This window comes from Pongo pygmaeus, chromosome 11, assembly GCF_028885625.2.
Source record: "Pongo pygmaeus isolate AG05252 chromosome 11, NHGRI_mPonPyg2-v2.0_pri, whole genome shotgun sequence".
NCBI classification, from domain to species: Eukaryota; Metazoa; Chordata; class Mammalia; order Primates; family Hominidae; genus Pongo; species Pongo pygmaeus.
This window is the reverse complement of record NC_072384.2, coordinates 70,285,400-70,299,292: the sequence shown is the minus strand read 5'-3', so window position 1 is coordinate 70,299,292 and position 13,893 is coordinate 70,285,400. Positions and strand designations below refer to the sequence as shown.

The 13,893-nt window shown below is 41.4% G+C and overlaps 1 long non-coding RNA gene across 1 annotated transcript in view; it reads left to right on the top strand.

The window, feature by feature from the left end:
* The window catches only part of LOC134737739 (uncharacterized), a 75,156-nt gene that overhangs the window by 21,515 nt on the left and 39,748 nt on the right, over positions 1-13,893 (top strand). The window contains exons 2-3 of the long non-coding RNA XR_010122933.1: positions 7,381-7,544; positions 7,951-8,047. This is a non-coding gene — a long non-coding RNA (uncharacterized LOC134737739). The remainder of the gene's footprint in view (positions 1-7,380; positions 7,545-7,950; positions 8,048-13,893) is intronic.

Here is a 13,893-nt window from a genome sequence, read left to right as displayed (position 1 = left end):
GGCCCTGAATTCTGCTGTCAGAAATGAAATAAATCAGTGCCATGGACATTACCTTTTCTTTAGAAGTTTTTATTTTAATCAAAGAGTGCTGGTAAAGAAAGGATTTATTGTCTTTTTTTTTTTTTTGAGATGCAGTTTTGCTCCTGTTGCCCAGGCTGGAGTGCAGTGGCGTGATCTTGGCTTACTGCAACCTCTGCCTCCTGGGTTCAAACGATTCTCCAGCCTCAGCTTTCCAAATAGCTGGGATTACAGGTGCTCGCCACCATGCACAGCTAATTTTTGTATTTTTAGTAGAGATGAGGTTTTGCCATGTTGGCCAGGCTGGTCTCAAACTCCTGACCTCAGGTGACCTGCGTGGCTTGGCCTCCCAAAGTGCTGGGAGTACAGGCATGAGCCACCGTGCCCAGCCAAGAAAGGATTTTTAAATTATCTTCTTGTTGTCTATGAGGAGTTCAGATTTAAAGTGTTGATTTTTATTAATATATAGAGATTTTCAGACCCTAAGTAGAGTGTATCTCCAAAATTAGGAGCGTAAGAAGGAAATATCTCTCTCTGAATTGGAAATAACATAAGTATGGATGAAGTTTTGCATGTATGAATGTTGCATCTTTGGAAATCTCTCCAACTATTCTCATAAATGATTGGCAAGTGTGACTGACGGGACTGATGTTTCTCCCAACTCTCAGCTAAACAGGTGACTCATTCGGGATTAGCAGTATTTTAATTATTGGTGTTTCCTCTGCTCTGAAACAATGTTGTAAGGTCAGATGATCATGGTGATGAAGGTAAAATATCGGAAACGATCTTGAATGAAGAAGCATTTGTCAGTCATGAGAAAATGGTGCTCAGCTAGCCTGACACAACCTGTCCTGCCTTGTAGGAGACTAGGTGATGGAGCTGATACATGAGGACTTTGTCACTCCACACCTTCTCCCTTGCGACAGCCCCCTCCTTGGAGAGTGTGTCTCCATGCAGACTCCCGGGCCCTACCTTGGAGACTCATACCCCCAACTTCCTTTCATGTAGCCACAAGGCACTTGGCTTGTGTGGTTGTCATGCAGTGGTTCTCACCCAGCACTTTGAGAAATGTGCCTACAGCTCCTCTATTGACCTCATCCTCCCCGGTCATTTTTTTTTTTTTTTTTTTTGGAGATGGAGTTTCGCTCTTGTTGCCCTGGCTGAAGTACAATAATGCGATCTCGGCTCACTGCAACTTCTGCCTCCTGGGTTCAACCGATTCTCCTGCCTCACCCTCCCGAGTAGCTGGGATTACAGACATGCGTCACCACGACTGGCTAATTTTGTATTTTTAGTAGCGACTGGGTTTCTCCATGTTGGTCAGGCTGGTCTCGAACTCCCGACCTCAGGTGATCCACCTGCCTCAGCCTCCCAAAGTGCTGGGATTACAGGCGTGAGCCACCATGCCTGGCGACCTCCCCAGTCATCTTAGCTTGATCTTCTCAGAGTTTGTTTAGATTTTCCTACTGACAATAAACTGCTATTCTGTTTTATAAATCTGTCTTCTGGAAGATTATGTGGAGGTTTTAACTTGCTTAAAGGCTTAGGGTTCAGCAGAGGTGCCTCGGAGTACTGGGGGTGAGGGAACCTGAAGGAGAGGAGCTTGGGCCGGCTCTGCCTTCTCTGAAACTAGAACAGCTTGTTCTGTGCTTTTGTTTGTTTTTGGTTTTGTGTTTTTTTTTTTTTGAGACAGAGTCTCACTCTGTCACCCAGGCTGGAATGCAGTCGCATGATCTCGGCTCACTGCAACTTCTGCCTCCCGGGTTCAAGCGATTCTCCTGCCTCAGCCTCCTGAGTAGCTGGGACTGCAGGTGTGCGCCACCATGCCCAGCTAATTTTTGTATTTTTGGTAGAGACGGGGTTTCACCATGTTGGCCAGGATGGTCTCGATCTCTCGACCTTGTGATCCGCCCGCCTTGGCCTCCCAAAGTGTTGGGATTACAGGCGTCAGCCACCGTGCCCGGCCACAACAACTATTAAATGTTCAATGCACAAAGACAAACATTGCCAACTTTCTAGTATAACTTTCTAATATTTTCACGGCTACTTAGGCTTAATTGAAAAATAAAAATAGTGTCATTTTGTATTTTTTTAATAGCCAGGCTTCTTTTTCTACCTTTTTTGAGCCATTTTAAGGACTATTATTCCGGCTGGGCGGGGTGGCTCACGCCTGTAACCCCAGCACTTTGGGAGGCCGAGGCGGGCGGATCACGAGTTCAGGAAATCGAGACCATCCTGGCTAACACAATGAAACCCCGTCTGTACTAAAAATACAAAAAAAAAAATTAGCCGGGCATGATGGGCACCTGTAGTCCCAGCTTCTCGGGAGGCTGAGGCAGGAGAATGGCGTGAACCCTGGAGGCGGAGCTTGCAGTGAGCCGAGATCGCGCCAGGGCACTCCAGCCTGGAAGACAGAGCGAGACTCCATCTCAAAAAAAAAAAAAAAAGAAAAGAAAAAGACTATTATTCCATTGAATGGTGGCAACATAATTACCTAATTAATGTCCTACCTTTGAATATTTAAATTGTTTCCAGTGTTTTTTTGTTTTTGTTTTTTTTTTTTTTGCTATTATATACAGTGCTGCAAAGAACATTTTGTATGTATCTCAGACCATTCTCCCAGGATGCCTTCCTATTAGGGAATAGCTGGGCAAGAAATAAGCATGGTTTTCAGGTTTCTGATGTATTCACTCTGGGTGCAGGCCAGGAACTTCATGCCAATTCATGAACTTCAGCTGACTTGGGTAGTACCCATTTCCCGGTATCCTCACCAACACTGAGCACTTTAAGGAAAAAACTGCTATTCTGAAAGTAAAATGGTATTTTGTTTGTAATTTCTATTTTACTACTAGTGAGGTTGAACACTTTTTTTTTTTTTGAAATGGTGTCTAGCTCTGTTGCCCAGGCTGGAGGTAGCGGTTCAATCTCGGCTCACTGCAACCTCCGCCTCCCAGGTTCAAGCGATTCTTCTGCCTCAGCCTCCCAAGTAGCTGGGACTACAGGCGCCTGCCACCACACCTGGCTAATTTTTGTATTTTTAGTGGAGATGGGGTTTCACCATATTGGCCAGGCTGGTCTCAAACTCCTGACCTCGTGGTCCACTCGCCTTGGCCTCCCAAAGTGCTGGGATTATAGGCGTGAGCCACCGTGCCTGGCTCTTCTTTTTTTCTGAGACAGGGTTTTACTCCTGTTGCCCAGGCAGGAGTGCAGTGGTGCCATCTCGGCCCACTGCAACCACCATCTCCCAGACTGGAGTGATTCTCCTCCCTCACTCAGCTGGGATTACAGGTGTGAGCCACCGTGCCTAACCTGAACACTTTTTCATATCTATCCATTTGTATTATTTTGTGAACTACCTGTGTATGCCTCTCTTCTTTATTTTTTTATTGGGATGTTTTTCTTGTTCTTAATAGCTTGCAGAAGCTCATTATTGTCCTTGAAGGCAAGACCATGATGTCTTGATTTCCATCATATTCCTAATGCATCATAGCAGTCAATACGTATTCGTTGAATAAAAAAATAGTAAGGCTATTAGTCTTTATCCTATATGCAACAAATTTTCTTTCCAGCTTATTGGTGCAATTTAATATTTTACAACATTTTTATTGTAAAATATATATAGCATTTATCATTTTAAACATTTTTAAGTGTGCAATTCAGTGACATTAAATATATTAACATTGTTGGGAAATCATCACTGATACCCATTTCCAAAACTTTTTCATCTTTCCAAACTGAAACTCAGTACACATTAAACAATAACTCCATTCCCTCAGTGCAATTTATTTTATGGTGTCTTTGACATGAGCAGGTTTTAAATTTTTATGTAGTAAAATACATTATGATTTTTTCCTTTAAGTTGTCTTTGATGTTATGCTTAGAAAGGTCTCCCTGCCTGAGAAACATGGATACGTTCATATACATTTTCTCCTAGTTTTTCTATTGCCTTGCCTCCCCTCCCCTCCCCTCCCTTCCCCTCCCCTCCCCTCCTTTTTTCCTCCCCTCATTTTTTCTTCCCCTCCTTCTTTCCTCCCCTCCTTCTTTCCTCCCCTACCTCTTTCCTCCCCTCCCTCTTTCCTCCCCTCCCCTTCCCTCCCCTCCCCTCCTTTCTCCTCCCCTCCCCTCTCCTCTCCTCCCCTTTCCTCTCCTCTCCTCTCCTCTCCTCTCTCTTCTCCTCTTTTCTTTCTTTTCTTTTCTTTCTCAGGGTTTCACTATGTTGCCCAGGCTGGTCTTGAATTCCTGGACTCTAGCAATCCTCCTGTCTCAGCCTCCTAAATAGCTGGGATTACAGGCCCATGCACCTTGTTCTTTTTATATTCAACTCCTTCTTTAATCTATCTAGAATTCTTTTAAAATAAAGCACTAGTTAATGGCCATTGAGGGGGACAATTCTCCATGTCTCTCATGTTGCTGCATGTTTTCTGAGCAAAGGCACTGCTTCGTCCTCAACTATCTTTTCAGAGTGTGTATAGTGAACAGACTTGGAAGACAGAGATGGTGTCCTCTTAGGAGCAGAGAGCAGGTTGGCGACTTATGCATGCAATAAAGATCAGGGGCAAAGATCAAGCAGGCATACTGCCCATTACAAAAGAGCATAGCTCCTTCAGCTTGGGATTCCTCTCCTGTAATCCACCCTGCTGCCTGCAGGCAGCATCTGGCCCTCTTCACATCACCCTGTGGGAAATGGGGGCTCAGGGAGCCAGTGTAAACGTTGACCTCCGGGCTGCTGCTACTGCCCTTTTGTCTCTGACCCAAAAGTCTTGTACCTTCTGCCAATATCTGTGAAACTACAGCAGGCTAACTTGGTAGTTTGCAAGTAGGTAAAAAGCCCGAGGCCCTCACAGTTTTTGACAAGGACTGAACTGTATTTTTTTTGAAAGTTTAATTTTTTCAATGCCATCTATTGAATTATTCTGGACTGATTTGAAATTTCACTTGTATCATAAGAAATATGAAGATATACTTGTGTTTGTTTCATATCTTTGCTGTTCTATTTCTCTGTCTATTCTGGTGCCAGCAAAATGCTCTTATTTTTGTAATTTTATAGTTTATTTTAACATTGAGCGGTAAATATCCTCTTTCTTTCTGATTTTCCCCCCTCCTTTTTTCTTTTTTCCTTCCCTGTCACTTTTAGTATTTTCTGGGGCTCTTTGTACCAGATAAATGGTACCTGGCACACAGCAAATATTCAATAAATATGTTTTGAACAATGTTAGTGAAATTAAGTTATTTTGTCAAGTACTCAATCCCTTTTGAATTTTTATAATTATAGCAATGAAACTGGAAACAATTTTCACATGTACTACTAATTTATTAAACCGTTCCTTTAAATGTTAAGAATTCAACTGTTACTGATTATACAATTTAAGCAAAGAATTTAACCTATTACAAAATGCCTAATATAAGTAAAAAGTGTTCTTGCACTGTTTTCTAAATTTCAGTTTCCTGGATATTTAGAGAGTTCTGAAATTAATGATATTTTTCAACAATCCTAAGGACATTTATAGGCCAATATTTATTTATCATCTTTTAATGGGCTTTATTATTTTGTCATTCCTGCTTTCCATTAGAGTAAAATATTGCTTTTGTCTTTGCTAGGAATGTTACAGTTTACCATCTCAGAAGAGACTTTTTAGTAAAAAAAAAAAAAAAAATTGATGTCAAATATAGCATTTATTTATGCGAGACATTAGGGACAGGGTAAATATGTGAACTTAGTCTGTTATCAGATTGTTACTTAGGTGTCACTGAGATTATTCTTAGGGATTGCTGCTTTTCTTTTCTTTTTCTCTTTTTTTTTTTTTTTAATTTTTTTGAGACAGAGTTTCGATCTTGTTGCCCAGCCTGGAGTGCAATGGCGTGGTCTCGACTCACTGCAACCTTCGCCTTCACCTCCAGGGTTCAAGCTGTTCTCCTGCCTCAGCCTCCCGAATAGCTGGGATTACGGGCATTTGCCACCACACCCAGCTAATTTTGTATTTTTAGTAGAGACGGGGTTTCTCCATGTTGGCCAGGCTGGTCTTGAACTCCTGACCTCAGGTGATCTGCCTGCCTCTGCCTCCCAAAGTGCTGGGATTACAGGCGTGATTCACGGTGCCCGGCCAGGGGTTGCTGCCTTTCTATGGGCTACTCTGAGTCGCTGCTTGGGCCGTGACCACTGCTGGTGACCTGCCTGGCACTGTGAAGGTGACATGGCCAGCCACAGCAGATAGTGTCCCGTACGTGGGTATCTAAGACCTTGGCAAAGGCAGCAACTTCTAGAGCACTTGCCTTGCAGACAGATAGGGATCCTAACTTTGTTGACCTGAAAACATTAAAGCTGGCAACTAGTCCTAAATCCCATGTTCACTAAGCCCAGATGACCTGTTGATTGACGATATTGAAAGAAAAATAAAAGGATAATACCCTACAGGGAAACAAATAAATTTTCCAGCACAGGTTTAGTTGAGTTCACATGAATTTTCTCGTTCTTCTCTTGTGTTCAGGGCAAACTCCATTTCCACATTCTGGAAAATCTGGTAGAATTGCTGTCAGTATTTATTTATTTATTTTATTATATATATAAATTTTTTAGATGGAGTTTCACTCTGTCGCCCAGGCTGGAGTGCAGTGGTGGGATCTCAGCTCACTGCGACCTCCACCTGCTGGGTTCAAGCGATTCTCCTGCCTCAGCCTCCCAAGTAGCTGGGATTACAGGTGTGCACCATTATGCCTGGCTAATTATTATATTTTTAGTAGAGATGGGGTTTCACCATTTTGCCCAGGCTGGTCTTGAACTCCTGACCTCAAGTGATCTGCCCACCTCCCAAAGCGTTGGGATTACAGACATAAGCCACCACACCTGGCCATACTGTCAGTCTTTTTTTATTTTATTTTTTTTTTTGAGACAGAGTCTTGCTCTGTCGCCCAGGCTGGAGTGCAGTGGCATGATCTCGGCTCACTGCAAGCTCCGCTTCCCAGGTTCATGCCATTCTCCTGCTTCAGCCTCCCGAGTAGCTGGGACTACAGGTGCCCGCCACCACGCCTGGCTAATTTTTTTGTAGTTTTAGTAGGAGACGGGGTTTCATTGTGTTAGCCAGGATGGTCTTGATCTCCTGACCTCGTGATCTGCCCGCCTTGGCCTCCCAAAGTGCCAGGATTACAGGTGTGAGCCACCACGCCTGGCCACTATGCTGTCAGTCTTTAAATGACTTTGGTACCTGCAGTGGTTCATATAGACATAAAGGTGTTGAAGTTTTGGAGGTAGGGACTAGAAATATTTGCAAGTATCTGCCTTCTAGCCACAAGATCAACCTGGCTTTTACTTAGTGTTAATGCTACTATTTCTTTCTTTCTTTCTTTCTTTTTTTTTTTTTTTTTAAGATGAAGTCTCACTCTGTTGCCCAGGCTGGAGTGCAGTGGCACGATCTCGGTTCACTGCAACCTCCACCTCCCGGGTTCAAGCGATCCTTCTGTCTCAGCCTCCCCAGTGGCTGGGATTACAGGAACACACCACCATGCCTGGCTAATGCTTCTATTTCTATAAAGTAAGGCTCCATTTCTTTATTCTTCTCACTTGAAACTATTCCCAAAATTTAGCAAAGCACTTTGTAATATGTAAGGAAATACATACAATTTCTAGATTTATACAATTTCTAGATGATCATACTTTCTAGTGAGAGGCTTATGACGTCTGTTTGAAACCAGTGACTGGAAAACAAAAATGTTACAATAAAAAAGCCAGGTGCTTTGCTAAGGGTTGCTAAGATGAACTTGCAATCTCTTCCATTGCTCCTCCTGAAGTGGAGGGCGAGTCCCCTTCCCCCACATTTAGTTGTCAAACTCATCTGTGTCATTTAGATAGTTTTGAAGTTGCATGGATCGATCCTAAACATCCTGCTGTGAAGGGCTTTATGTTTATGGCCTTTGTCTTTTCTCTCATTCCTTATCCAGTGAAGACGTGAGGCTGTGTAAGCGCCAAAGAGAGCAGGGATCTTGTTTGTCTTGGTCGCCGTGATATTTCAGCTGCTGACCCAGTGCTCGAAGCATAGTAAGTGCTCAGTAAGAATGTGTTGCATGAATGGTAGCTGGTGTTACAGACTAGAGAAAGTGTTCCTGGCTGGGCTTGGTGGCTCATGCCTGTAATCCCAGCACTTTGGGAGGCCGAGGCGGGTGGATCACCTGAGGTTGGGAGTTCAAGACCAGCCTGACCAACATGGAGAAACCCCGTCTCTACTAAAAATGCAAAGAATTAGCCGGGGTGGTGGCGCATGCCTGTAATCCCAGCTACTCAGGAGGCTGAGGCAGGAGAATTGCTTGAACCCGGGAGACGGAGGTTGCGGTGAGCCAAGATCACGCCATTGCACTCCAGCCTGGGCAACAAGAGCGAAACTCCGTCTCAAAAAAAAAAAAAGAAAAAGTGTTCCTAAAAGAAGAACTGCAATTTGTCATGGCAATCGGGGAATTAGAAATGGCATTCCGTGAATTCTGGTAACTAGCTTGATGACTGTATAACTTATTCCAGGTAGGATTATTCATTATGCTTTCCTCAACCAGCTACACTTTACTAATTGTTTTAGAAGCAAACATCACTAGCAGTCCAGAAAGCAAGCAAGCTGGAATCTAAGTAAAAGAGATTTACTACACATAATGAAAGCTGCAAATGGCTGAGGTGTCTGAAAAGGTGTCTGAATCTCTCCTAAAAAGAGTTTGCATTTTACTGTTGCAATTTACTTGGGACAATATAGATCTGGTATCCATAATAGGCCTGTGGGCCGAACAAAGCTTTGTCACATGGAAGTAGCTGTTGCTCAGCCAGGAATCATGAACATTTGCAAAAAGAGGAGTTGTGTTTGTAGCCATTGGAGAGAATCTTTGTAAATAAACTCTTTCTCTCATAATTGAGAGTTGCCATTTTATTGGTGGGGAAAAAAATGCCCAATTTTACAAAATAGCAAAATCTCTTAGATCCTGTTCTGAAAATAAGTTGACATAAGCATTTTCCACATTCCCTGAGGTCTGGCCTGGATTCTGTAATTTACATGACATGATTAGGAGGGTTCTATGCCATTTTAGACTAATTATGTAAATTGGAGGGAATTCACCCCTTCATTATGAATAAGTATTTATCTTATGAGTACTAACTTGTAATAAATGTTTAGTTTGCTTCTTTTTGTGCTGCTGTGGATAGTTGCCTTAAAGTGCTGTTAATTTGCCAATAAGTCTTAAACAGGATAACCAGGCATCTCTTTTTAAAAGACCAAAATTTAAAACCCAGATTAGAAGACTGGTACAAAATGCATTTGGCCGGTATTTAGTCATCTTATTTGGCAGATTTGTTTTTGTTGCTGCTCTCTTAAAAAATATAATGACAACTGTATAGTCTGTTAGATTTTTTTTTTTTTTTTTTTTTTTTTTTGCCTTTAACTTTTCAAAATGTTTCCAGGCTTTACTACTTGGCAAAGACAATTTAGGACAGATTTCTTTATTTTCTCCTCTGGCCTAAAACGAAAAACCCCCACTTTCCAAACTGTTACCACCGAAGAGTTTATTAAATGGCTGAAAAAGACAGCTGGTCCCACCATCTGTTAAAATTTTTCAGGGGCCAAATAAAACAGGTTACACCTTTAGCCATGCCAAGTCTTGCAATACCCCCTTCCTCTCACAGCCTGGGGAGGGCTAATCTGAATTTCACGCTCTGATTTTGCTATTGCTAATGTCTGAGCTTCTTATGTGAGCTTCTCCACGTTGCTTGTATTACTTCTCTTTTTCAGTTACAAAGCTATTCTCAGATTTCAACCAAACTCATTTGCAACCTATTACCTTCCACCTCTATAGTCTCTATAGTTACACCCAGTAACTAGAAGGAAACCCACAGATACCTAGCTAATTTCTGACTTTTCAAGCAAAGGGGGAGAACCAAAAGTACATTTCTGTTGTTTTGCAACCATTTTTCTATAAATGCTAATGGAGGTAATTCAGATTTTGGAACAAAGGCTTAGCTCACCACACACTGCAGGTGTGAAAGGGTTGAAACAAAAGAGATGCTAACCCTAATGGTATTTCTTGTCATTAACAATTCTTTGATGTTCACACTGGAGCCTCCCTTTTATCTTTTAGTTTTTCAGCCATCTTTGTTAACAAGCAGCTCAGTTGAATCTTTTTTTTTCACCTCCCTCTGGCCTTTAAAGACATCTGCAAAATGTTTATGCTAAGTTAGTTTCCACTGCATCTTTTAGTACCAAGGCAAAGTAAAATGAGATAAAGCTTGTGAGGTTATTATTAAAACATCAGTAAGTTTCTATCATTAAGCTGAAGGGAAAGATCAATAAAAAAGGAGCACTTAATGTTACTTTAATAAGGATGCGTTTCCTGTAACAGGACTTGGGATTAACTTCAGTATCACTGAAGTGGGCTTTACAATAAGGAAGTTGCTGTGATCAGAAGAGTTTGACTTGCCCTTACCCAATTAAGCAGTTTGCAAATACTTTGAATGTACTTGATCTATTACTTCCTGTTTTACTGAAAGCTTTCATGATACATATATTTAAATAATATTTTACTATAGCTTTTCTCCCCCCTTGTATCAATCCCTGGCAGGCTGCCAAAGACTTTCTAAGGCAGGTTTGCCTGTCCTTCTGTCCATTTGGGATTGGGGGAAGGGAGAGGTGAGATGACAGGGAGTGGAACTGCAGCTTCAGAAAAGTTTGTTTAACTCACTTTGATGACAGCAAAATGTCCGGAACAGTCAACACTGCACAATATACCGCCCTGAGCTACTCAGCAGCAGGATCTGCAACTGTACTGTGGGTGCAAAGTGGAATCACATGTTTCACACCAAAATGGTCTGGCTGAGCTCACTATTCATGAGTATATTTTGTGTTTTCTTGATGTAGAAATGTTTATTAATAGTCTCTGGATCAACATACTTTTCCCTTTAACTGTGGGTGGGGGGGCAAATTGTTTGCTTAACTAGTTAACACTTTAACCAGTATAAGTGGCGATCTCTGGATAGTTGATTTCTTTCTGCTTGAAACTTGTTTTTTGGCAAGTATTAATTTGGAGCTAGTTGAAATCCTGAGTGCAGCTGTAATAGACATTGTAACTTCCTCAGCCTTTATGTATAGTCCAGCCCTAAATGTCAAATGCTAGGGAGAAGATAATCAGATAAAATACAAATTAATGTTAACAATGTAGCTATTTTATAATTTCCCCTCATATTATTTAATAATTCTTAGTATTTATATGATGCTTTTCATCTTCAAAGCACTTTACAAATGTTAGCTAATTAACCAAGAGGTAATGAGGCGTGGATGATAATGCTGTAGTAAATTTTCTGTAGCTCAGATTATAAAGTAAAAATGAAGATGTATATATTCATACATTTTTAAAAATAACATTAGGCGGTCTTAGAGAGTTTGTGAATCAGAGGCTCAGGCAATTCCTCTTCTATGTATAACTTATGTCTCTCTCTAAAAAATCTTGGGCAATTCAGATGCTCGTGAACTGTAAGGATTTTCCCATCTAGCAGGTGGTTGGCAAACTTCTTTCATCTTAGCCTTGTCTGTTCTTACTCCTTGATATTTTTCACCTGGATCTCTTTTCTGTCCAAGAACACAGAAAGGTCCAAAGGCAAAGACATTTACTGTTAAGAATTAGGGATAGACACCCATTTCATTTTTTCTCAGGTTTTCCTATAGACAAAAGCTGGGTGCAATACATCCTAACGCACTTGTGTCATTTTACATAGCTTTGTATAATGATAATAGTGCAGTTCGATTTCATTACTTGAGAATGAGTGTGTGTGGCTGTGGATGGGTAGTCTGACTTTGTGGAAGGCCTACATGATACAATTTTTAAAAAAGAAAAGGATATTTTATTCAATATAAAAATATTATCATCTGATATAAAATGGATTACTGTAAGAAAAATTAAGTCACTAATAAAAACATTGTAGTTTAGGAGTGGTGGCTCACACCTGAAATGCCAGCACTTTGGGAGGCCTAGGCAAGCAGATCACTTGAGCCTAGGAGTTTGAGACCAGCCTGGGCAACATGGCGAAACCCCATCTGTACTAAAAATAAAAAAATTAGCCGGGCGTGGTGGCATGTGCCTGTAATCCCAGCTACTCGGGAGGCTGGGTAGGAGGATCACCTGAGCCCAGGAGGTCGAGGCTGCAGTGAGCTGTGATGGCACCACTACACTCCAACCTGGACAACAGAGTGAGACCCTATCTCAAAAACAAAAACAAAAAACACTATAGTTTATAGACTTACATTACAAACTAATAAACACATCCCTTTATGAGACTGAGTTGCTAGACTCAGCCTCTGAGGGCAGGTCTTATTTTCCTGAACACATACTTTGGAAAAGCTACTAAAGCTAATCAGGCTCTTATTCATGAATAAGATCCTCACAATTCAGAGGGAATTCAATTTAAACCACCAAAAGGCTTATATACACTGTCTAATTAGCTCTACCTTAACAAGGATTTATCCTATTTGCTAAAGGCTTTCCTGTCTTCTTTCTGAGTTATGGTATTAAGCTATGTCTACATACCCTAAACTCAGGACTGACAAGTGATGGTTTCAGCCTGGGTGTTTTGTCCTCCAGAGACTTGGGAACATGCTGATACTATTTAGAAAAAGCCAGATAATGCTTGGTGCACGGTAGGCCATAAGGTCCAGATGCTAGATTGAATCTTTTTACTTTTCATTCTGATATTTTTGAAGTCCTGAACACCCAGTATCAGTTCATATGCCTTCACAATAATAATAAATCACCAAAGGAAGGATCAGTTACTAAGATGTACTGAATCTGGTTCTATAAATGTCTTGGTGATATGGTCTTTTTATTAACTCAGTGCCTGCTGACAGATTTTACATAAAATGTACCGTTATTATAGGACTAGTTTCACCCAAAGAAATAAATTACACACTTAACTTGCCACAACATTAACTTGATCAAGTGGAGCTTACAATATGCTGGTCATGGAGAAGTGTTTCTATTATAAATCATGACCTTGTACCCACCCAGCCTTTTATCCTTACGGATACCCTTAGCTTAATGTGACATCATGATGGCCCCACTCTTCAGATGGAGTGTGGGAGGGGTCAGGAAAGAGGAGAAACAAAATAAAAACTCATCCATAATGTCAGTGACACCCACCCTCTTCCCTGTTTGCAGGGGAAAGAAAGAAGGGAACCCCAGTGAAGAAAAGAAATGAATCCAATGCATTCATGATGTTAGTGAAATCTCTCAAATATTTCTTTGCTGATTTCACTGCTATTGAGATGATCAAATTCTTCAACTTCTGCATGGAAAGATACTATCATTCTTAAAGCATTCTTTGTGGTCATCCTCAATATCTCTGTATTTTTTTTTTTTTGGAGACGGAATCTCGCTCTGTCACCCAGGCTAGAGTGCAGTGGCGCGATCTCTGCTCACTGCAAGCTCCGCTTCCCAGGTTCACGCCATTCTCCTGCCTCAGCCTCCCGAATAGCTGGAACTATAGGTGCCCACCACCACAGCCAGCTAATTTTTGTATTTTTAGTAGAGATGGGGTTTCACCATGTTGCCAGGCTGGTCTCAAACTCCTGACCTTGTTATCCACCCACCTCAGCCTCCCAAAGTGCTGGCATTACAGGCGTGAGCCACTGCGCCTGGCGTATCTCTGTATGTTTTACAGAAACTTGCTGTAGCCTGCAAGATGCATTGAGTCTTAGCATAAACTCCATTACCAAGAAAAGTTTAAGCCTTCTCTCCCTTCTCCCCATCCTTTCCCCCAAATGCCCCACTCCCTTCTTTTACTAGAGCATATTTGATTTAGATGGAGAGGTAATAAATTTTTTTAAATCATTTTATTTTATTTTAAAATAAAATTGTATATATTTAAGA